We start from the raw sequence: 24,295 nt of genomic DNA, 5'->3' as shown, positions 1-24,295 counted from the left end.
AAGAAGAGGCTCCGGCTTCCCTGGTGGTGCAGTGGTTGAGAATATGCCTACTAATGCAGGGGACACGGGTTCGAGCCCTGGTCTGGGAGGATCCCACATGCCGCGGAGCAACTAGGCACGTGAGCCACAACTACTGAGCCTGCGCATCTGGAGCCTGTGCTCCGCAACGAGAGGCTGCGATAGTGAGAGGCCCGCACACTGCGATGAAGAGTGGCCCCCGCTTGCCACAACTAGAGAAAGCCCTTGCACAGAAACGAAGACCTAACACAGCAAAAATAAATAAATAAATTACTAAACTCCTACCCCCAACATCTTAAAAAAAAAAAAAAAGAAGAGGCTCATTCACTTCTTTTATTTCAAATTTAATAATAATGTAAGCCCTCATCCCATCAGGCAAAGAAGAAACTCTACCATTTGTCATCATTCAAGAATCCATTTCTTTCGTTAGGTCACATGAACATTCTAGAGGCTTAAAATAACCCTAGAAAGTGTGGTAGAGGCTCTGTATTTGGGCCTTAAACAAAAGATACATCTTGTTGAACTTTCATGGTGGCTTTAAATCTGCTGACTCTACTGCTTCACTGATAAACTGGAATAACAGGAAAGTTGGTGCCTGAACCCATATTACTTGCATGAAGTGCATAACCCCTGTTTCTAAAATCTTTCTGTATCTCTGGAGACATGCTCTATTTTCACATTGCCATAGTGAATGTTTAAGTTTTCTGCTACATGAAGATATGTCCCTCTCTCCAGCCTCGGGGACATCTATCCCTCTTCCTTTGGAGTCTCAATGGCTCTCCTCTGTTTCCTCTCTCTCTCTCTCACCTAACATTATTCTTTCAAAGTATTTGTGCTTTTCAAAGAACAAAGGAAAATCGGTCAATTCCAGGAAACACCAGCTTTTCACCCTAACACAAATCTCCCCTGAAGTAATTAACAGCAAAGGTTGACTACCATCTTGAAGTGGTGGTCATAGAGTTATTGGGGAAAACAAACACAAATTAAAGCTTCAATAAATTATACTGCCATAACTACAAATAATTAGCTCTTCAAGAAAACAGATTTATATATCGACAAAATCCTTGTTTTGGAGCCTCCTCACCAAATAGCCTTAGTCTTTAGGGGAACAATCAATGATCTGAAATCTATCCCCCACCAAGCATACTTTGAAAAGTTCATTCTACTATACAGCTCATTAGATCGAACTTGCAATAAATCTTAACAGACTCAGAGAAGAAAATGTTTACTTAAAGTGGTAAATTTTTTAAAACTTCACGTGGAGCCTGACGGGTATTTCCAAAGATCTGATTCCTGCATTTCGCTTCAGATCATCCCCAATCATTAGAGAGATCTCTATCCAAAAGGTATGTGAATCTTCTATGTTCATGTTGCCATATCTGACTACATATATATTCTTATTTAACACACACAAAAACTCATGTACACACTGTCTCTCGCTCTCTCTCTCACATACACACACAAACACACACACACCCATCCCTTCAGTTCATATATTTGTAAACCTACATACTCTTTTTGTAACTGCAATTTATTTTTTAAATTCACATTATGTTATTATGATCCACCCATGTTAATACACACAAAAACATTTCATTCAATTTACCTATTGTATAATATTACTTCTGAGAACAAACCATAATTTATTTATCAATTACCTTTAAGAAGGGAATTTAGGTAACATCCACCTTATTATAAACAGCACTACATTAAGATTCCAATGCACATAGCTTCTAATGTAGATAAATAATAATTTCCTTAATGATAGAGAGGCTGACCTTTCTTTTATAAGTTTCGTGGCCACCCAGATTTATTCTTTTCTGTTTTTATTTGTCCATTTGTCTATACTGCTGTGGAAATGTTTCAATATGAATGTCATATAATCTGTTCAGCTTTTCTTCATACTTTGTGATTCTTTAAATGTTGTGTTTAAGAAACCTTTCCCTAACCTGACTTCATAAAGCTATATCCATATTTTGCTCCTAAAGTATTCATGTTTTTTCTTTCACATTTAATTTTTGATTTGAACTGGAATTTATTTTCTCATTTCTTTAAGATAGGGGTCTAATCCTTTGTCCATATGAATTTCCAATCATCTCAACACCATTTATTAAAAGGTTCATCCTTTCTCCACAATCTGTAATGTTACCACATTAGTCTTTTTTTTAATCTATCTATGTTCCTGGGCCCTATATTCTGTTCAATTTTGTTTGTCTATACCTTTGCTGTGCCAGTACCACACTGTTGTAATTAATATGACTTTAAATGTTTATATCAGGTAGCATAGGTTGCCCTTTCTTCATGTTTCTTAATGTTTTCATATCTTCTTCAGAATTTTTTGGCTACTTTCAACTCCCTACTTATACGTAATGGTCACCTTGGCTAAGACACGGTAACCAGACATTTGGTCAAACATTATTCATGATATTTGTGTGAAGCATTTTTTTAGATGAGATTAACATTTCACCCAATCAGTTGAAAGTCTTAATAGAAAAAAGACTGACGTCCCCTCAAAAAGAGGGAATTCTGCCAGCAGACTGCCTTTGGACTCACACTGCAATATCAGCTCTTCCCTGGGTCTCCAGCCTGTTGCCCTGCCCTGCAGATGTTTTGCACATACACATCTCCTATTGGCTCTGCTTCTGGTTCTCTGGAGAACTCTGCCTAATACACTTCTCTCCCATATAAACTTTAGATTTAGCTTGTCATGGCTTATGAAAATATCTATTGCAATTTTCATTGTGATAGCAATGCATACACAAGTTAGTGGCATGGTCAATTATAAGATAGTGATTCATTTTTACAAAGAATATTATAAAGTGTTCCACTTAATTTTTTACATCCTTTAAGAAAGCATCATTTCCTCCATGAATATTTGACTCACGTTATGGTATTTATTCTCAAATACCTGATATTTATTATTTTATTGTGAATGATATTTTTACTTAATAGTAAAAGTATTAATGGAATAGTATTTACTAATAGTAGTACATTTTCTTACTGGTTGTTGCTAATATTTTAAATTCTTATTGGTTTTTGTACGTCAGTCTTGTATCCAGCAAGTTCAGAGATTACAGATTTTCTTGTATTTTGTATGCAGACATTTTCCACCTCTTTTTTTGTTTTCAAATATATTTTCCACTGGCTTTTGCTTCTGTACATATAAATTAATCTTGTGTTAATATTTTATTTGGAATAGTTTTATTGATCTCTATAAATGGATGTGTTGTATATTTTATTTATTTATTTATTTTGGTTTGGCTATTGTATATTGAAAAAGTGAGTATACCCTCTTGTTTCACTCTCTAAAAAATTTTATATAAGATAAAAGTTAATTTGATCCCTGAAGGATTTGCAAAAGCACTTTTAAAATGTCTGGTCCTGGTGTTTTTTGTTTGCTGATTTCTAGACATTTGACCAGACTAGCCTATTCATGTAAAAGTTGTTAGTATACTATGTGTCTCTATTTCCTCTTAAGACAATTTTGCTAATTTTATTTTTTAATTCAAGTTTTTATAAATTTTCATATTAATGGCATGATACTCTTTACTTTATTCCTATAATTAGTAAAACTCCAAATATATGTAAGTAAAACCCCTATTCTTTCATAGTTTTGTTTGTGCCTTCCTCTTCTATGAACATAAAAAAATACCATTCTTTCTATTTTCAAAGAAACAAAATTGAAGTTTACTGATCCTCTCTATTGTCAATTTAGATCCCATTTTTTACTGACATATAATTCACATACCATAGAATTCACCTATTTATATATTTCAGTGATTTTGAGTATATTCACATATAAGTGCAACCATCATTACAGTCAATTTCGAACATTTTTATCACTTAAAAAAACAAATCTAATATTCTTTAGGCATCACCTCCCTATATTCCCACCCTACTTCCCACAAGCTCTAAGCAACCACTAATCTATCTTCTGTCCCTGTAGATTTCACTATTCTGGACATTTCATAGAAAGAGAATCATACAATATAAGGTCTTTTGTGACTGACTTTTTTACTTAGCGTAATATTTTGAAGGTTCATCTAGGTGATAGCATGCATCAGTATTTCATTCCTTTTTATAGCGAAGTAATATTTCATTGTATGGACATACCAATTCTGTTCATCCATTTATCAGTTGATGGACATTTTCGCTGTTTCCACTTGTTTGCTACTATGAAAAATGTTGCTATAAACATTCTTGTTTAATTGGTGTGAACATATGTTTTCATTTCTCTTGGGTATACATCTAGGAGCAGAATTGCTGGGTCATATGGTAATTTCATGTTTAGTTGTTGGAGGAACTGCTTAGATGGTTTTCAATTGAGTGACGCCATTTTACTGTCCTACCACTATTGTTTTAAATAGTGTGAGGTGTAAGTCCTCCTACAAGTTGGAGATTATTGATACCCTCTATAGTTTGTTTTCTGTTTGTCCTACTTGTTTTATTAATTATCTCTTCTTCTATGGCACAATCTATTTAATTCTTATGTTGCAAACTTAATTAATTTCTAATAAGTTTCCTTTCAAATATGTGAGTGTGTGTGTGTGTGTGACACAGATTACAAGTATTGATTTACAGGTTCCCAGCAAGGGTTTTTATAAAAATATTTATAAAAATAAAAATATTTTTATAAATATTTAGTAAATTCTGACAGAAATTGTCATTAAATAATAAAATAGAGCTTACAGTTTCAAACTTAATAGAGTAAAAGTAGACTGCAATAAATATTTCACGATTCCAGAAGAAAAAGAAAAATATGAAAGAATTTAGACAAGTAGGAAAAAAAGGAAGATTTAAACCAAATTAGTAACTACATTTAATGCAAATGGATTGGCTGCTCCAAATGAAAAGAAAATAAGTGTCAGGTTGTATAAAATTACATGTAACTATGTGCTATCTTCAAGAGACATACCCAAAGAAAGTGGAAGAAGTAAATAATAAATGCAAGAGCAGAAATTAATGACATAGAAAATAAACAATACAAATTCAAAAGCTAACATTTGGCTCTTTGAAAATACTAATAAAAATGGCTATCTACTTGAGAGTCTTCTCAAGACCAAAAAAGAAAAAAAAAGATAGAAAGGACAAGAAGCCAATATCAGAAAGGTAAAAGGGTCATATATCACATACATGTTACAGACTTTACAAAGGAAAAAATGAACAAAGTGTTTTCAAATAAATTTTAAATTTTATAAAAATCACAGTCCCCTAGAAAAATATCAAAATAGATTCAAACAGAAATAGAAATTTATACATACATTTATACATTACAGACACTGAATCAGCACTCACTACTCTCACCATGAAGAAAGCTGAAATCCAAGATTTTTCACTAGTGTGTTCTAAAGAAAGGAAGAATTCCAGTAGTACACAAACTCTTTGAGAATAGAAAGAGGAAACACTATTCAACTACTTTTTAATATTTTCTTCATTTCAAGACAGGAAAGGACAGTATAAGAAAGGATAATTAGAGGTGACCTTACCCAGGAAAACAGATGATAAATATAATATAAGCAAACTGAGTCCAACATAAAAAGCTAATTTCATGACAGACAACCAAAATTATTTTACATAACAAAATTAATTAATAAAATTAAACATACAAAAAATTAAATCCAAAGTTTCTTATAATTTCAGCAGTCATGTATGATTTTACAAAAACCCGCAGCTAATCTTATCAAACTAGAAACAGAAACTTTCTTAAATGAAAATTAGCTATCTACCATAGAGTAACATTATAGATACAGGTGAGATGATTAAAGATTTAAAGATCAGGAAGAAGACAAGGATGCCCCCTGTCACCACTCTATTCAGTATTGTACTTGAGAGTTTAGCCAGTGGAGAAAGTCAAGAAAAAGAACTAAAATGTCTAAGGATTAGAAAAGAAAACACACAACTTGTTCTATTTATATATGATATTGTTGTGTACAGAGAAAATACAAAATAATGTACAGGAAATTGCTAGGATTTGTAAGAGAGCTTCTTAAGATTTCTAGATAAAAATCAATAAAAATAAATTGTGTTTTTATATAGCATCAAACAGAAAGTGATAGTAAAAAGAAAGAAATCCTTTTAGATAGCACCAAAAAGCTGAAGTAGCAATAAATCCAATAAGATATACAAAGCCTTTACAGACAACATTATAATAGTTTTTCAAAGACCTTGAGGAAATCAGAAATGAAGAGATATATTTTGTGTTTATAAGTTGGATATCTTAATAGTGAAAAGATGTTAAGTCTCTAAAAATTAAGTTATAGGGTAAGAAAAATCTAAGTGAAAATGCCAAAGATTTTGTTTTGGACCTGAAAAACTTCTTTAAAAATTTATACGGATTACAAAAGCCCACCACACACTTGAAGAATAATATAAATGTGGGAAAACTTGTTCTACTGAATATTTAGTGTTCTTATAAAGCTCTAGTAACAAAGAGGGTGCAGTTTTGATATAGAGACAAACAAATGAACCAAAAGAAGACTTAATAGAGACACAGAAAAACAAACCAAAACATATATTGTTAAAACAAAATCATATGTATATATATGTACACACACACACACACACATACATATGGCACCTCTGTATAACAGAGGTATCACAGCACCTCAACAAAGACATAACAAACTTTTCGATTAAAAAATGCTGAGCACTAGGGTATCCATAAAGAAAAAATAATTAAAATTGTATCATATTGTAAACAAAATTATTTCCAGATGGATTAATGACCTACATGTGAAATGGTACCAAATATATTTTAAAAGACAATATAGGAGGCTATCTTTAAGCCACAAAGTAGAAAGATGGAAAAAAGTATAAGCTTTAAAGGAAAAGATTGATGTATTTACCCACATTAAATTAAGAAATATTTTCCAACAAAAGAAAACACAAAGATAGTTAAAAGAGAGCTCATGCCACAGACCTGAAAAGATCATTGCAACATATAAAACCAATAGAGAGACTACTATTCAAAATATGAAAAGAACTTAAAAAGAATAAAGCTGGAGGTATCTCACGCCCTGACTTCAGACTCTAGTACAGACCTACAGTAAACAAAACAGTATGGTACTGACACCAAAACAGACATATGGAACAGAATAGAGAGACCAGAAATAAACCTATATACACTTATGGTCAATTAATCTAAGACAAAGGAGGCAAGAATGTTCAATAGGAAAAAGGTCTCTTCAATAAGTGGTGCTGGGAAAACTGGACAGCTACTTGTGAAACAATTAAATTAGAACACTTTCTCACATCATATACAAAAATAAATTCAAAATGGATTAAAGACCTAAATACAAGATCAGAAACCATAAAACTCCTTGAAGAAAACATAGGCAAAACACTCTGACATAAATAATAGCAATATTATTTTGGATCTGTCTCCTAAGACAAAGGAAACCAAAGAAAAAATAAACAAATGGGACCTAAATCAACTTTAAAGCTTTTGCACTGAAAAGGAAACCACTGACAAAATGAAAAGACAACCTACTGAATGGCAGAAAATATTTGCAAATGATTTGACCTATAAGGGGTTAATATCTAAAATATATGAATGTCTCATAAAACTCAATATTAAAAAAACAATTAAAAATGGGCAGAAGACCTGAATAGACATGTTTCCAAAGAATACATACAGGTGGCCAATAGGCACATGAAAAGATGCACATCACTAATCAACAAAGAAATACAAATCAAAACCACAATGAGATATCACTTCATACCTGTCAGAATGGCTATCATCAAAAAGACTACAAATAACAAATGTTGGCAAGGATGTGGAGAAAAGGGAACCCTAGTACACTGTTGGTAGGAATATGAATTGGTGCAGCCACTATGGAAAACAGTATGAAGGTTTCTCAAAAACTAAAATCAGAACTACCACAAGATCCAGCAATTCCACTCCTGGGTATATATCCAAAGAAAACGAAAATACTAATCCAAAAAGATGAATGCACCCAATGTTCACAGCAGCATTATGTACATTATTTACAATAGCCAAGATATGGAAGAAACCTAAGTGCCTGCTAACAGCCAAATGAATAAATAACATGTGGTATGATACACACACACGCACGCACACACACACACACACACACACACACAGAGAAATATTACTCAGCCATGAAAAAGAAAGAAATCCTGCCATTTGCAACAACATGGATGGACATGGAGGGTATTATGATTAGTGAAATAAGTCAGACAGAGAAAGACAAATACTGTATGTTATCATTTATATGTGGAATCTAAAAAATAAAATGAATGAATATAACAAAACTGAAATAGACTCACAGCTATAGAGAACAGACTAGTGGTTACCAGTGGGGAAAGAGAAGGAGGAAGGGGCAAGATAGGGGTAGGGGATAAAGAGGTATAAAATGTGTAATGTGTAAAATAAATCAGCTACAAAGATATATTTACAGTTCAGGAAATATGGCCAATATTTTATAATAACTTTAAATGGAGTATAATCTATAAAAATATTGAATCACTATATTCTACATCTGAAAGTAATATAATATTGTAAATCAACTATACTTCAACTAAAAAATGAAATAAACTCTTAAAAGCAAGAATAAAAAGGCAAATAACCCAATAGAAAAGTAGGCCAAAAATTCAATAGACCCTTCAAAAAACAGCAAATCCCAAAAGCCAATAACTATATTTAAAACTGTAAAATATTTATATTTTCACTAGTGATCATGAAAACTAAAATTCACACCATAATGAGGTACCACTACACACAGATTAGGTAGGAAATATTAAAATAAGTGATAACAACTAATGTCAAGGAATTTAAATATGAGTCACCACCACTGTTGGAAGTGTAAGTTGATTTGACCACTTGTCATTATCTTGTGGTTTAAGGACATATTTTCTCTGTGACTCAGCATCTCATTCCTGAAACTTCCCTGTAACCCAGTAGTTCACTCCCGAGAGAAATGTGTTCTCCTGTGTACTAGGATACATATATAAACATGTATCTTGTTCAGCATTGTTCATGACAGCCATAAATAGAAAACAACACAAATATCTATCAACAGTATTACAGGAATGTGCACATAAGTAATAAATCTACAAAGAAAAACAATGAATGGGTTAACATAAAAGTTAGGTAAGTGGTTATTGTTTGTGCTATGGGAGGGTTTTGTGATGATGCAAGGCATGGAGGGGATTCTTGCTTGTTGCCGATGTTCCATTTCTTGACCCGTGTGATTGTAACAATTGTTACTGCTTCATAATTTTCATTAAATGTACATAGAGTCTATAGATTTTCCATCTAAACTCACAAAGAGAAACAGCTATTGTGCTTACTACCTAGGGAGTTAAGTACACAGGAATGATGCTACAGATGAATACTTATGTCTCCACAGCGATGCTTGCCAGCCACAAAAGCTAAAGCACCAGGATAACTGCCTTTCCTTATTTTCAAATTCCAAGTCTCACATAAATGCACTGAGTTTGTGGAATTTCTTTTACATAAAGATCCCAAGCTGAAAGAGGGTTTGGGATTTTTTTTTCTTAACTTCTAACCTCTGCCTTAGGAAGGTATACTAGAAAATGCAGTAGCCCCCTTATCCTTAGGGTATACATTCCAAGACTCCAGTGGTTGCATGAAACAGCAGATAGCACCGAATCCTATATATACTGTGTTTTTTTCCTATACTTACATACCTATGATAAAATTTATAAGATAGGCACAGTAAGAGGTTAACAATAACTAATAATAAAATGTAAAAATTATAGCAATATACTATAATAAAAGTTATGTGAATGTGTCCCTTCCTCTCTCAAAATATCTTATTGTACAAATTTCATGCCTTTTCCATCTTAACTAAGCACTTATCATGCACTGGCCATAACTTTTGCAATTTGAGGTGTGACTGCAAAACTAGCATGAATTTATTTTTCCTTCTTCACAATTTCACATAGAGAAGATTCATTCTTACCATAGATCTTAGCAACCTCAGCAAATGATTTTTTCTTTCCTTATTAAACCAAGAACTTTCACCTTTTCACCTAAAGACACTACTTTACAGCTTCTCTTTGGCATATCCAAATTGCCAGCATCACTCCTCTTTTGCTTTGGGGCCATTATTAAGTAAAATAAGGGTGACTTGGACACAAGCACTGTGATACTGAGAGTCAGTTCTATAACCAAGATGGCTACTAAGTGACTAAGGGGTGAGATACGCCAGACAAAGGGATGGTCCATATCCCGGTGGGTGGATGGATGATACAAGATTTCATCACGCTACTCAGAAATTTATGAATTGTTTATTTCTGGAAGTTTCTACTTAATATTTTTGGACTTCGGTTGACCGTGGGTAACTGAAACAGTAGAAAATGAAACCTCGAATAAAGGGAAATGACTATAGATCAAATAGATGCTGAATGCCAATCCACTTATTTCACTCTAGGAGTAATCTTGGATGAATCAATTATAATACCATCTGAACTCTCCAAATATCTTTAGTTCTTTCAGATTGGTAAGAAGTGGTCTTCTTAATGACATAGTAATTCTTTTTCCCCTTGTCAATGAACAACATGGTGCACATATTCACTGAAGTGTGTCAAAACTCACACCTGTTAAATGACATTTTCAAATTAACTTCCTTAAGGTGATCCTGCCCTTAGAGAAGTAACTTTTCTTGCTTTTTCAGAGTCCTTAACTCCAAGAATCAAGTTTATTATTTAACTAGACCTACACTTCCAAATACTCTCACCAATAGCCACTGTCCCCAAAGAGTTTAGACTCTCGTGTTACCCTGAAGCATTTTTTCAAAGGAAAAAAAATCTCCCTAGAAAAAAGTATTTATATTCTCTTTAGGTTTAGTCTTCCTATGGGTATCAAATAATATTCACTCCTTCCTTAAATCTAACACAGACAAAAAAATTCCTGAATCTATACCATGCCAACTTCTGAATTCTGAATTTGGGATACAGTAAATTAATGATTAATAGTTTCTTCTTCAACTTCCTTTAGTACAAACACACACACATCCTAATTTTCTTAGTCTGTTAAAATACCATCACAATTGAATAAGATCACTAACTTCGATACTACGATATCATAATATAGGATTTCCTACTATGGTACCATAAAACATTGATCTCTGATGGCTCAATCACACTGAAAAGCTCTACAAACTCTAGGGTTCTACAGCTGTAGTTCTCCTTTTGCACTGCTTATTGAGAGGAAAAATTTGTATCCATACCTTATAACTTCTCTTTAAACTTGCCTTCCATTCTTAGGTTACTTAAGATTTTGTATATTCAAATCTGTCCATAAATTGGAGTCAAATATTACTCTGATATTTGATTAGGTGCTAAAATCAGTGGAAAATATTGTTTAAGGGAGTAAAGTCAAAATTACCCTTGAAAATCTCTTAAATCAACCATAACATACACTGTCCACTAAATAATTTTTATCAGTTTCTCTAAAGCTTAATCAATTTCCCTTACCCATCCTCTCAATTAATTATTCAATGAATTATTTGAGAATGGCAGAGAATCATGAATTCCTAAATAATGCATTCTTCTTCTCACGTACCTACTGGCTGTCTTTTCACTAGTTTCAAGCCCTCTTTCAAATGTAGCTGGAGCCAAATACTCTATCAACTGCATTGCCCCCATCAATATTGCCATATCATTCAGGGACTTTTCCTCCGCCTTCATAAACAATCTAATTTCCCTTCTATCAGCCATTTTGGATGATGCAGACACACATATGACCTTCCCCAGACTTCTTCCCTCTCTTCATAGCCTGATAACAGCTTGTGAAATTTTCCTATGGGAAACTAATAAACTCACAAGAAAGCATTAACCTAGGCATTCATGTTAAACCATGCATTCTCTCCGCCAGTGCTTCCAGGCCAAGATTACTACTTTTCTCAAGTTACTCCCCTGCTGAAAGAGTATTCATTACATCAATTTACAAAAGCTGTGAGCACTCCCCTTCCTCAGCAACAATCTGGTAGTTTAGATAAACGGTGGAGTATTTCTTGGCTCATTTCTATGGTAGTCTTAGATGGAGGCACAGCCATATGTTATGTCACAGTACAGTAATCTCAGACAAGACCACAAGTATATAAATCCTTATTTATGTAGACTTGAATATCTGGAAGAGCATGAAAGTGGGTCTGTTACTAGAAGAAAAGCCTACTTTACAATACAAAACACATAGAGAACAGTGGAGAGCACGGATAGTGTTTTCCTCTTTTCCATTTAAAGTCTATACCGGTTTCAGCTTAAAGCTGCATCTCTGTAGGTTCTCCCTAACTTTTCTCCTCTTCACCATGACCTTGGTTTTTTCAGCTTTCTTCTTACTCTGCAAGGCTTGATTAGCAGTCAATAGGCTCCTTTCATCTTCTCAGCAAGATACGCTGTGGGAGAGGTCAGGTACCTTGAAGGTCCTACGGAAATATGTTTTAATCTTTCAGTTAAACATCTACAATCAAAATTTCCCTTGCAAATGTTGATAGCCTTTATTTGGTGTTATGATAATAGAAACTTTCTTTTCTCATCTAAGCTAAGGCTCTCTTCTAGGAGGGGGAAATGACCAAAAAAAGGGAGGGGGGACTTGGAGAAAACAAATCTTGTCTTACTGCAGAACACTGAAGACAGAGAACAGAATTATATGGCACTTTTTCTTGAGGAGATGATGACATTGCACTGTGGTATTCTTTTTTCTTCTTTAATTAATTAATTTTTATTTATTTTTGGCTGCGTTGGGTCTTCATTGCTGCGCGTGGGCTTTCTCTAGTGGCGGCGAGTGGGGGTTACTCTTCATTGCGGTGTCTTCGCTTGTTGTGGAGCACGGGCTCTAGACACGTGGGCTTCAGTAGTTGTACCATGCAGGCTCAGTAGTTATGGCACACTGGCTTAGTTGCTCTGGGCATGTGGGATCTTCCTGGACCAGGGCTCGCACCCATGTCCCCTGCCTTGGCAGGCGGATTCTTAACCACTGCGCCACCACGCAAGTTCTGCACTGTGGTATTCTAATGAGAGAAGTGGAATATTTTAAAATTGTTTTGCATAGAGGGAATTTACCACCATAGTGGTGATATCTGACTTCTCTTGTGTCTTAACTTCTGAGACCTAAAGCCATTCAGCAGTGTTTTCTTGGTAGCTCTTGAAATACCAGACTGTAGTAGAAGAAATTACAGACCTTTGTCCAATGTCTAAAGCCAGTTTATTAACCAGAAGCACAATTTAAGGACTCTGTACTTCAAATAAATCAAATCCTTATAGTCTCTAATTTATACATAATCTTTCAGTTCCATTATTTTTCATTTCCAAAGATAATTTTTTTTAAATCCACTAGGCTATATTTTCTACCTAAACTATATGTTCCATTAAAATAAAAGTATGGGGGTTGCTAAATGGGCCAAGATCCTCTCATGTTCTATCATGTATGTCATTAAAAATAATTTAGAAAGCAATGCCATGTTTATTATCAGATTATGTGTCTGTTATAAAAGATACATTGGAAAACCAGGTTAATCATATGTGGTTTGATTGAGAAATTCAATCTTGATGAAGTAAAGAAATTTAAATGTTTAATTTTTTTTCAGTAACTGCTACAAGGGAAATTTAATGCTTTTGCAGTCTAGACCAAAAACTACATCTAATTTTAAAGAATTCATTTAAGTCAATATATGGACATTTCATGTACTACTATTATTATGTTATTATTTTTATTGGGGGGATATTTGTTCAAAGCAACAACTCCAAATAGCCAAAAAGCTTCCCACATGCTCTTCTCTAAATTCCTGTTTTGTTTAATTATAACCCTGAGTTTAGAATTAAAAAGAAAAAGGGGAAAAGAGGGAGACCCTCCTCTGACTACAAGCACAATTAGCTGCCCATTAGCAGTTATGATCCTGGTCTTCTGCCTCTGATATCAGTGGCCTCTAATAACATGGGATGGGTTCACTCTGTGGCTTCAGCATGGGAAGAGTTTATGGTTCGTCCTCATTCTTGCCTCTTTTACAACAGAAGACACCCCAAAGTGGAAGCCATGTCTTACTTTTGTCACTTCCAGCAATAACCCCCTCCAACTTATTCTCTGGGCTACTGTTCGACCACACTGAGTTCTCTTTTAAGCTCTCTGAGAGTGACAGTGAACTAACTGGAGGACTGGTATTTTTATCATCTCTTACCCAGAAACACTGTTTCTTCTACCAGGTCTGACTGGTAGAACAAATGAAACAAATTTTCAAACAACAAACTTTCAAACACACAAAACCTATCAAATGATTTGTTTGCTTTGTTTTGATCTCAATAACTGTAGCTTTCATCTCTAGAAGTTAAATTGGGTTCTTTTTTATATCTTCTATATTTCGACATAACTTTTTTTAACATGTGTGGTACAATTATAAAAGCTATTTTGACTTCCTTATCTTCTCATTCTAACATCTGTGCCAGTTTTGGGTCACTCTCAAGTGATTATTCTTATTATAGTTCATCTTTCCCTGACCCTTTGTATGCCTGGTAATCTTTGGTTGGATGCCATAACTTATTAATTTTGCCTTGTAGTAGTGATGAATATTTTTGTATTTCTATAAATATAATTGAGTTTTGCTCTGGAACATAGTCAAGTTACTTGGAAAGGTTTTCACCATTTTGTGTCTTGCCTTGAAGATTTGCTCTGCTCTCAAAAACTTCATTAGTTAAATGTTTTATATCTATTGTTTAGATGATGAAAATGAAATTCCTAGAGAAAATGTAAAAGCCATGTACCTGGCTGTGGTAGGATCTCAAAAATTATCATTGAATAATTGGAATTCATACCCCTCTGATTCTAAAAACACCATGGTGTCACTCTTCACAACGTTCCTCTGTTTTTAATTAACTCACTTACTAGCTAGGTGAAAAGTCCCTCAAAAGTTTCTTAAATATAAAATTTAAATACTGTGCTAAAAATATATATAATAATTTTCTTACCACTGGCTCTAACAATTTACTCATCTAATTCAGGCTTTTCACTTAACAGTAATTACATATGGTTATAATATGTGAGAATGTGCAACGAGAACTTACGTTGGAAAAATATCTGTTCTTACATTTCATATTATAAAAATGTTTGCACTGTACAGGAAAAGCCAGACATATTCTAAAATATTTATTTGCAGTAATGTCTTGGATATATATTTTCCTTTAATAATTAATAAAACTAAGAACTGACAATAACATTGATTGAGAAGGAGTATAATTTTGAGGTTCCTGCCTCAGAGACGATGTTAATCTTCATGTTCACACTTCATGTAGTTTAGTTCAGAAAAAAGTTTTCATTTTCCTCTTTGTAACTAAAAGAATCCCCATTCTGCATTCAGAACAGTCACAGTAAAAAACAAAGGCCTACTTTATATAAAGTCAGAATTTATAAACACACACACCCATATATACATATATGTGTATGTGTGTGTGTGTGTATATATATATGTGTGTGTGTGTGTATATATATATATATATATATATATATATAACTTCCTTATTCTTGTTTCCAAAATATTATTGTAAAGAAAATTATGACTTATGTGGTATTTATTCATGAATAAACTCTAATGGAGAGTTCTACTCTTCGTTTTTGTCCAGTGTATGAACCCATATATAAGTTATGGAAATCCCCATCTTATGAGGAAGAATCTGTCTCTCGTTATTGAGATTGAAAATGCCAGCTACTTAATCTCTGAGTAACCTTTAGGGCCATAGGCTAGCATATGACCTTAGCTCTGACAATCAGTTATATCCATTCTGGAGACTGGACTAGAAGCTACTGACAAGAAGAAAAGACTGCTTAGAATATATTCTGGAAGTGGAAAGCACACACAGTTTTCAGTATCCAGAACAAATGTATCAGTGATTCATATTACTGTATTTAGCATCCCCTATCATTGATATTTGTAGTTCTAGCTGAAGTGTCTCTGCCCAGTGACTCTTGCACTAGGTTGTTCCCTGGACCAATTCTACAGCATGATTCCTAGGCATAAGTTTAAACTTCCAAACACCAATGCTGGTTCTTGAATCTTTTATTTAGAGATTCCATAAACTGTCCAATATCTTTTTAGTAGTTTATTTTCTACTTAATTAACCCAGAGTAAGTCATCTATTGCTCTAACATAAAAATTGATACCAGGAGAGATCAGAGACAACAGATCATTGAGGATATAGGGGAAACTGCCATCAGTTATCTAGCCTGCTTGGCACTGAAGACAGTAAATCCCTAGTTGGCAATAAGAAACAAATTGAGAAAAATTAACCTTAGAGCCTCCTGGAACTTAAAGCCTACTAGTGACCTGACTAGGGAAAATCAAGTAGTAACTCACATGTAAAAGGATGAAGGTCCTGGGACTTCCCTGGTGGTGCAGTGGTTAGGAATCCACCTGACAGTGCAAGGGACACGGGTTCGAGCCCTGGTCCGGGAAGCAACTAAGCCCACGAGCCACAACTACTGAGCCTGTGTGCCACAACTACTGAAGCCTATGAGCCTAGAGCCTGTGCTCTGCAACAAGAGAAGCCACCGCAATGAGAAGCCCGCACACTGCAATGAAGAGTAGCCCTCACTCGCCACAAGTAGAGAAAGCCCGTGCACAGCAACGAAGACACCATGGAGCCAAAAATAAATAAATAAATTTATCTTTTAAAAAAGTATGGAGGCCCTGAATATTCCAAATCTGTAGGGTGTCATGGTTACTTCTAAGGGCACTGGGAGAGCATCCTTTCCCAATTCTATTCTTAGCTCCTTTGTCAAAGATCAGTTGGCTGTATATGCATATGTTTATTTCTAGTCTCTCTATTCTGTTCCATTCGTCTGTCTTTTTGCCAGTACCATGCTGTTTTGAGTACTGTAGGTTTGTAATATATTTTTTGAAATCAGAAACTCTTATGCCTCCAACTTTGTTCTTTCTCAGAACTGACAAATGGTGTTGGTGAAATTGGATATCCACATGCAAAAGAATGAAACTGGACTCTTGTATCATACACAAAAATCAACTCTAAATGGATTAAAGACTTAAACATAAGATCTGAAACTGTAAAACTCCTAGAAGAAAACATAGGGGAAAAGATCCTTGACACTAATTTTGGCAATGATGTCCTAACTATATGACACCAAAAGCACAGGCAACAAAGCAAAAATGGGCAAGTAGAACTACATCAAACTAAAAACCTTCTGAACAGCAAAGGAAACAATCAACAAAATGAAAAGGCAGCCTATGGAAGAGAAGAAAATACTTGCAAACCCTGTATCAGATAAGGGCTTAATATTCAAAATTTATAAGAAACTCCTATGACTTAATAGCAAAAAACCCCCCAAATAACCCAATTTAAAAATGGGCAATGATGGGCTTGAACAGACATTTTTCCAAAGAAGATATATAAATGGTCAACAGATATATGAAAAGGTGCTCAACATCACTAACCATCAGGAAAATGTAAATCAAAACCACAATGAGGGAATTCCCTGGTGGTCCAGTGGTTAAGACTCTGTGCTTTCACTGCTGAGGGTGCAGGTTCAATCCCTGGTCAGGGAACTAAGATCCCACATGCCGCACAGCACAGACCAAAACAACCCCCAAAAAACAACAAAAGAAAACACACAATGAGGTATCATCCTGAACCTGTTAGGATGGCTATTATAAAAATAAATAAAGTAAAGTATTGGTAAGGATGTGGAGAAATTGGAACTACTGGGTACTGTTGGTAAGAATGTAAAATGGTACAGTTGCTATGAAGTAGTATGGAGGGTCTTAAAAACCTTAAAAATAGAATTATCACGTGACCCAGCAATGCCACTTCTCTGTAGATAGCCTAAAGATTTGAAATCAAGATCTAAAAGATATTTCTGCACTACCATGCTCACTGTAGCATTATTCATGATAGCCAAGATATGGACAAAACGTACATATCCATTGATGGATGAATACATTTTTAAAATGTGATATATACATACAATAGAATATTGTCCAGCCTTAAAAAAGAAGGAAAATCTGCCATGTGCAGTAACATAGATATATCTGAAGATGTTATGCTAAGTGAAATATGCCAGTCACAGAAGAACAAATACTGCATGATTCCACTTACATGAGATATCTAAAATAGTCAAACTCGCAGAAACAAAGAATAGAATGATAGTTGCCAGGGGCTGTATTATACACTTAAAAATGTGAGAGTAGATCACATATTGTTTTCTTACCACAATAAAATTTCTTTTCATAAATTAATAAAATAAATTAAAAATAAAAACAGGATAAACCAATGTAATAAGAATGTAATATTCCAGTCTTAAATTCCCAGCTCAAGATAAGGCCAAATATCATTAACTTTCTGTGAATGTGATAAAAGTCTTACTTCTTGCATCCACAGGTTGAGATAGAATAACACTAAACATTTAATTCTGATGACTGCTTTATTATGAGAGTTTAATTGGCATCTTGGAATGGGGCACTGACTGAAAAAGAACTGGACTTCTTTGTAGTGGGATGAGGATATAATGGTAGATTCCAATAAAGAAAGGACTCTCCAACCCTCACTTGCCATCTTTCTAAAGAGAAGTCAATTTTACGATATATAGTAACATTTTTTTCGCCATGATTGGAGACATGTAATGACTTAGCCAAGAAGAGTTACCTAGAAAATGGAAGTCAATTTTTCCCATCCCAACCTCTTTACCCTTCCCTGTATTGATTCTTGGTACCTTCGATACCACTATTCTCCACTAGTCAGGGTGGAGACATGAAGATGAAATGATAAATGGCAGTTTGACTTAAGTCTGCCTCCCAGTAGGACTACTAGGATGCCCCAAAATTCCATAAATATTTCACTAGTTTCTTAGTATATCATTAAAGTAGTACACTCAGCCACAAGCAGAATCACCATCTTGGCTGCATGTCTCAGGGAATAATATTTTTATTAGGAAGAGCTCAATAAAAGCCCCAAGAGCTTCCTCTATTTATTATAATAATATGTCAAAAGCATGATTAAATCCCTAAGAGAATCACAGTGATTAGTTTCACTACTGAAGATTTTACAAATTCAGGGTTGGTGATTTCTATCATATTCCCTTTTAAAATTTCAATTTGTCTAGTGTAGAAGTCAGAGTATTCAGGAGTAAAACAGAAGATTGTTATAAATTTGATCAGCTAGAGACAGCAAATTGAGGCCATTGTTCTATATGTGGTCTCTTCACTAGAACAAATCAGTAAGGTTCTAAGGGACCTGCTTTGCTTTCTAAGTAATCAATAGTTATTGATTAGGCACATGCTTTTATTCCTTTACTCTAAAAAGCTGAGAACATCAGAACAATTTGCTTGCAAATCACAAGGCAGCAGTATTAATTTCACTGTATTGTCTCAACTTTTTCATTCTACATCACAGCTTAGTTCATAGAGACCTTGACCTTCTGACATCACACTTATCCTCTATTTTAATGACATCATGCTCAGAGAACCTACAGATCAGTAAATAGACTATCCAAAGTGTCTTGGCAAGACCCATGTCTGCCTGAAAGTCATAGATAAATTGCATGAACCTTGTCCATTCCCTATGATTTAGGAATCTCCCCCTTTATGAGGCAAATCCACCTTTCACCATAGAAGCTAAACATCTCAAGTACTTGTTTTCTCAGCCTCCTTTGAAACTAGGGCATTAGCACAAAAACGGAATTCTATCAGTTGGATGCATATGCCCCAGATTTGCAATTAAAAGCTGCCAGTGAGTGAGTGGAAAACAGTAATTGTAGAGTCTATACTGGTCACACAAAAGAACCCTAGTGGAAGCAATACCCTCTTTCCAGCAGCATCTAAATTCTGTGTTTGTGAGCTCAGCATTACAATCTGCAGAGTAATCAAGTAATCCAGCAGTAGCGGCAATCTCGCCTTCACCACATCAGACCATGAAATAAGTTTAGACATTTCTCCTGGCTGATCGTTTAGACCCACGGTTCTCTGACTCTCCAAACCATTCTGTGAGCTACTCTGTATCACTGTAATAAATTCATTTTCTTAAAGTTATCTAAGTCATATCATGTTGCTTAAAACCAAGAGTTCTGCCGATACACCCAATTAGCATTTAGGAAGCATCTTCAACTGGCCTTATCAGACCCTAAAGGAAACTAGATAGATAGGATACAAACTCTGTTAGTGCATATGCTTGTGGGGGAAACTGTGATGGTGTTAGAGTACACACATATGTAATAAACCATGGGAGTATAGCTAAAATTTTGCTTTTCTTATGCTAATTGTGATTTCTTCTTTGTGGATTATTAAAGTAAAATGCTTAATTCCTGAACATTTGGATCTATTTTAAAATAATTTTTGTTACTGATTTCTAACTCAACATCTCAATGGTCAGAAAGCATATTTTATTGTATTTCAGTCTTTGAAATATGTTGAGACTTGCTTTATGTACAACCATATAAGTAATTTTGTAATATAGTCTATATATACTTGTGAAAAGTGTGATTTCCATCATTGTTGCATAGAGCGTTTTATATATTTCAAATTGATCAAGTTTGATATTTGTGTTAAAAATCTTCCATGGACTTTTGGCTGGTTGTTCTACCTACTACTGAGGGAGTTGTGTTAAAATCTCCCACGATGATTGTGGATTTACATATTTATTCTTCTTTTCCTGTCAAGTTTTGCTGTATGAATTTTTAAAAACATTACTGTTTGTAGGAAATCTTAGATTTATTACATTGTTTTAGAGAATTGATCTTTTAATCCTTATGGTATTTGAAACAAATTCTACAGGTAAGCCATTTGAATAAGATAATTTAACAAGGTTGCTGAATCCAAGGTCAATATTGTTAAAAATCAATTGTATTTGTACAGACCAACAGCAAATAGGATATTCAGAAAACGATGCTCTTGATGGTAATATCTAAAAAGTGAAACACATAAAAATAAATCTAATGAGAGATACGAAGACTTCTATATGCAAAATTATGAAGCAGTACTGAGAAAAATTAAAGAATACCTAGATAAAGGGATATACCATGTTCATGGACTGAGGGACTCAACTTATTAGAGAAATCAATACTCCACATATTAATCTCAGTTTCAACATAGTCAAGTCCCATTAATTTGGGGTTTTTTATTTTTGTTTTTGTGTTTGGCTGTTATATTTGTTGCATATTTGTTTGTCTGTTTGGTTTTTATTTCTTTGGGGAGATTAACAATGGTTTTAAAATCACTGGGAAGTGTGTCCTCCTACAATTTAAAACTGCTATTCTCTTCCTCATTGATGCTTAAAATTTCATATTTAGATATACATTCTATAACTTTACCTTTCTTTGCCCCTCTTAAATCTCACTCCTCACACTTCCCTGGGAGAGGCAGCACCTTAAGGCTTGTAAGCCATTTACATTTCAGTACAAGTTTGATACAAGTTTCCTAGAAGAAGTTTTGGTAGGAGAAGGAGAGAACAGAGATAAGAGGCACCAAAAAGGGCAAGGAAAAAAGAAAATGAGTTCAATAAAGACAACCACAGATTGGAGAAAGACCAGCCTTTTGCTATTTCTCAATCCTTCTTAGAACAGCTCTGTTGATTGACATTCAGAAAAACAGATGACTGCACTATTTCTGCTTACTGATTTACTTTATATTCCAGTATAAGCCACTACCAATCAAGCAGTCATCATCTGCTTAATCCAAAGTTTTACTTTACAATTGTTTTTTATGTTGCTTTTTAAGTTGATATGACATCTGGATTCTAAAACATGACATTCTGTTCTCTTTTGGATACAGGAAAAAATATTTTGATGTTTGAGACTGTATGATTAATTTTCCAAATGGTGGAAAGAGTACTGGATTGAGAACAGAGATTTTAATACTTCTTAATATTTAATATGCAATCATCTATCTTTGGTAAATTCCTTAGCTAAGCAGGCTCATATTTTTCTCATTTGTAAAATGAAGGGACTCAAATATCTCATGAACCTGTTCTCAACCCCTTTAAGAGTACATGACTCTTAGTCAGATGTTCATTGGATCACTCAGCAAATTCTTTCTAAGAATAAGACAGTATAATTTTAGATGACACCTTTCTTTTAATAACATCAATTAATTTTTTCTCAAAAATTTCCAGTTAAGCAGTAGAGATAAATATCTTTTAGATATGGGGATATCAATAAAGACTGAAGTTTTACTAAGCTTACAGAGTTGAAAGTAGAAGGGTAAGTATTGTTAATATCAATATTATCATTTAGAAAATGTTTTTTACATCTTTTAGGTTTAGTTCAGAAACAAATAATGTTTTAAGTCATCTCCAAATGCTCAAAGGGCAAATAATTTATTCTATATATGACAATTATAATAACACAACACTTTGATTCCTTAAGTATGATTTGTAATTCAAACTTACCCCTCATTTATTATAAAAAAAAGTTTATTCCTTTGATCTAAATTTACTAAAATAGATATAAATTGTCTGTGTTACATAATATTTTCAAATGTAACTTCCTTGTCTTACAATACCCTCACTTGAGACAGGCAATATAATAGATGTATTATTAAAATGCCTGCTCTTTCTACAATCTAATGGTTTTCAACATGACTTAGTCAATCAGTAAATACTTACATCAAAAGTTGCTGAGACCAGGGACTTCTCTGGTGGTCCAGTGGGTAAGACCCTGTGCTCCCAATGCAGGGGGCCCGGGTTTGATCCCTGGTCAGGGAACTAGATCCCGCATGCATGCTGCAACTAAGAGTCCACATTCTGCAACTAAGATTCCGCATGCCACAACTAAGAAGTCTGCATGCCACAACTAAGACCCAGTGCAGCCAAAAAAATAAATATTAAAAAAAAAGAAAAAAAGTTACTGAGACCAGGGGTTTTTAAATTGTAGTTCTTGGAGTTTGGGGATTTTGTCAAGGACATTTATGAGTTTATGAAAGAGCGGAGGGTACAAATAATCAAAGCCACACTTATTCTGTATTTCATAAAGTTATTGGGATTACATGTAAAATTTTGTTTGAAAGATGGGATATGTTCTATTAAACATCTGGATGTCACTGACTGTACAGACGCTTTTCAAATGTAGAGGTTAATAATAATAATAATAATAATAATGCATATTGAGCATTCATTAAATACCAGGCACTGTTTGAGTGCTTAAGACACACTAACTTATTTCATCCTAACATCAATCCACTGATCATTATCTCAATTTTAAAGACGTAGAAACCGAGGCACAGAAAAATTAAATACCTGTCCCAGTTAGTAAATGAAAGAACAATAGTCAAACTCAGGCTGTTTAACTCCAGTACGTTCACTCTTACCCACAACATTAATTCACTTTCTTAGGACCTCCTTAGAACAGAAAAATGGACAATCTTAAAAGTCAGAAAAAAAGAGACAAAATAGACTCAATGAAGTTTCTGATCAGAAAAGCAGCAATACAAAAGTGGTATTAAAAATATTCATCTGGTAATTAATGTAAAATAAATAATAGGAGAACCTAACTTTGGGTATTTGGGCTCATTCATTTATTAATGAATATTAATTGAGCTACTTATCATCCTTTGTGATTAGGCTACATTAATGAACAAAGCATAAAGAAAATTCTGCCCCCTTGGACTTTCTAATGGATCCAGACACTAGTTACCTTGGCCCAAAGACCTGGCCTAGGAGGATAGCAAGGAGCCTACAGAGTGTTAGTTGAAAAAACAGTCAAATTTTTTTCTATCTAAAGGCTATGGCAGAGATAGAAGAATGAGAAAATCAGAAAGAGGGACTAGGTTTGGAGAGAAAAATGATTTTGAATAGCTATCTTTCAAGGAATAGTAAGACATCCATTTATGAATATTTAGAAGGCAATTAGCAATACAAAGTTGGGGCTTTAGTGAGAGTACATTACATGGATACCATAGCCATTTCCCACTGAGGTAATAGCCAATCCAATGGCAGGTTTTAGCTGGAAACATAAAATTCAATCAATAGTCTGATAGAGGAGAACCAGCACACAAAATACAGAAGTATGGTGAATTCCCAAAATAATGGAATGGGAAAAATCAAAAAGAAGCACTCAAAGTAACAAACTGATTTGCTAAATATGTGAAAAGAGTAACAGGTAGTACATAGTCAACACAATTCCAGCAAAAAGATAAGAGTCATCTGTGAGGAGCAAAAAATCAAAGGCAATTGAGATTTTAAGGTAAATGAGACAGAAGAAAAACCTTTGAATTTGGAAATTATAAAGCCATTACTGATGTGGAAAATGAAATCTTGGTGCAATGTGGAATGAAAGCAGGGTGAATAGAGAACATAAAGAGTT

At 34.1% G+C, this 24,295-nt stretch overlaps 1 protein-coding gene across 2 annotated transcripts in view; it reads right to left on the bottom strand.

Annotated features, from left to right (window-relative positions):
• The window catches only part of LOC308611498 (uncharacterized protein), a 192,446-nt gene that overhangs the window by 155,105 nt on the left and 13,046 nt on the right, over positions 1-24,295 (bottom strand). The window lies entirely within an intron of this gene.

This window comes from Mesoplodon bidens (genome assembly GCF_964165515.1).
Source record: "Mesoplodon bidens genome assembly, contig: HAP1_SCAFFOLD_120, whole genome shotgun sequence".
Classification (NCBI taxonomy): domain Eukaryota; kingdom Metazoa; phylum Chordata; class Mammalia; order Artiodactyla; family Ziphiidae; genus Mesoplodon; species Mesoplodon bidens.
This window is presented reverse-complemented; position numbering and strand designations above follow the sequence as displayed.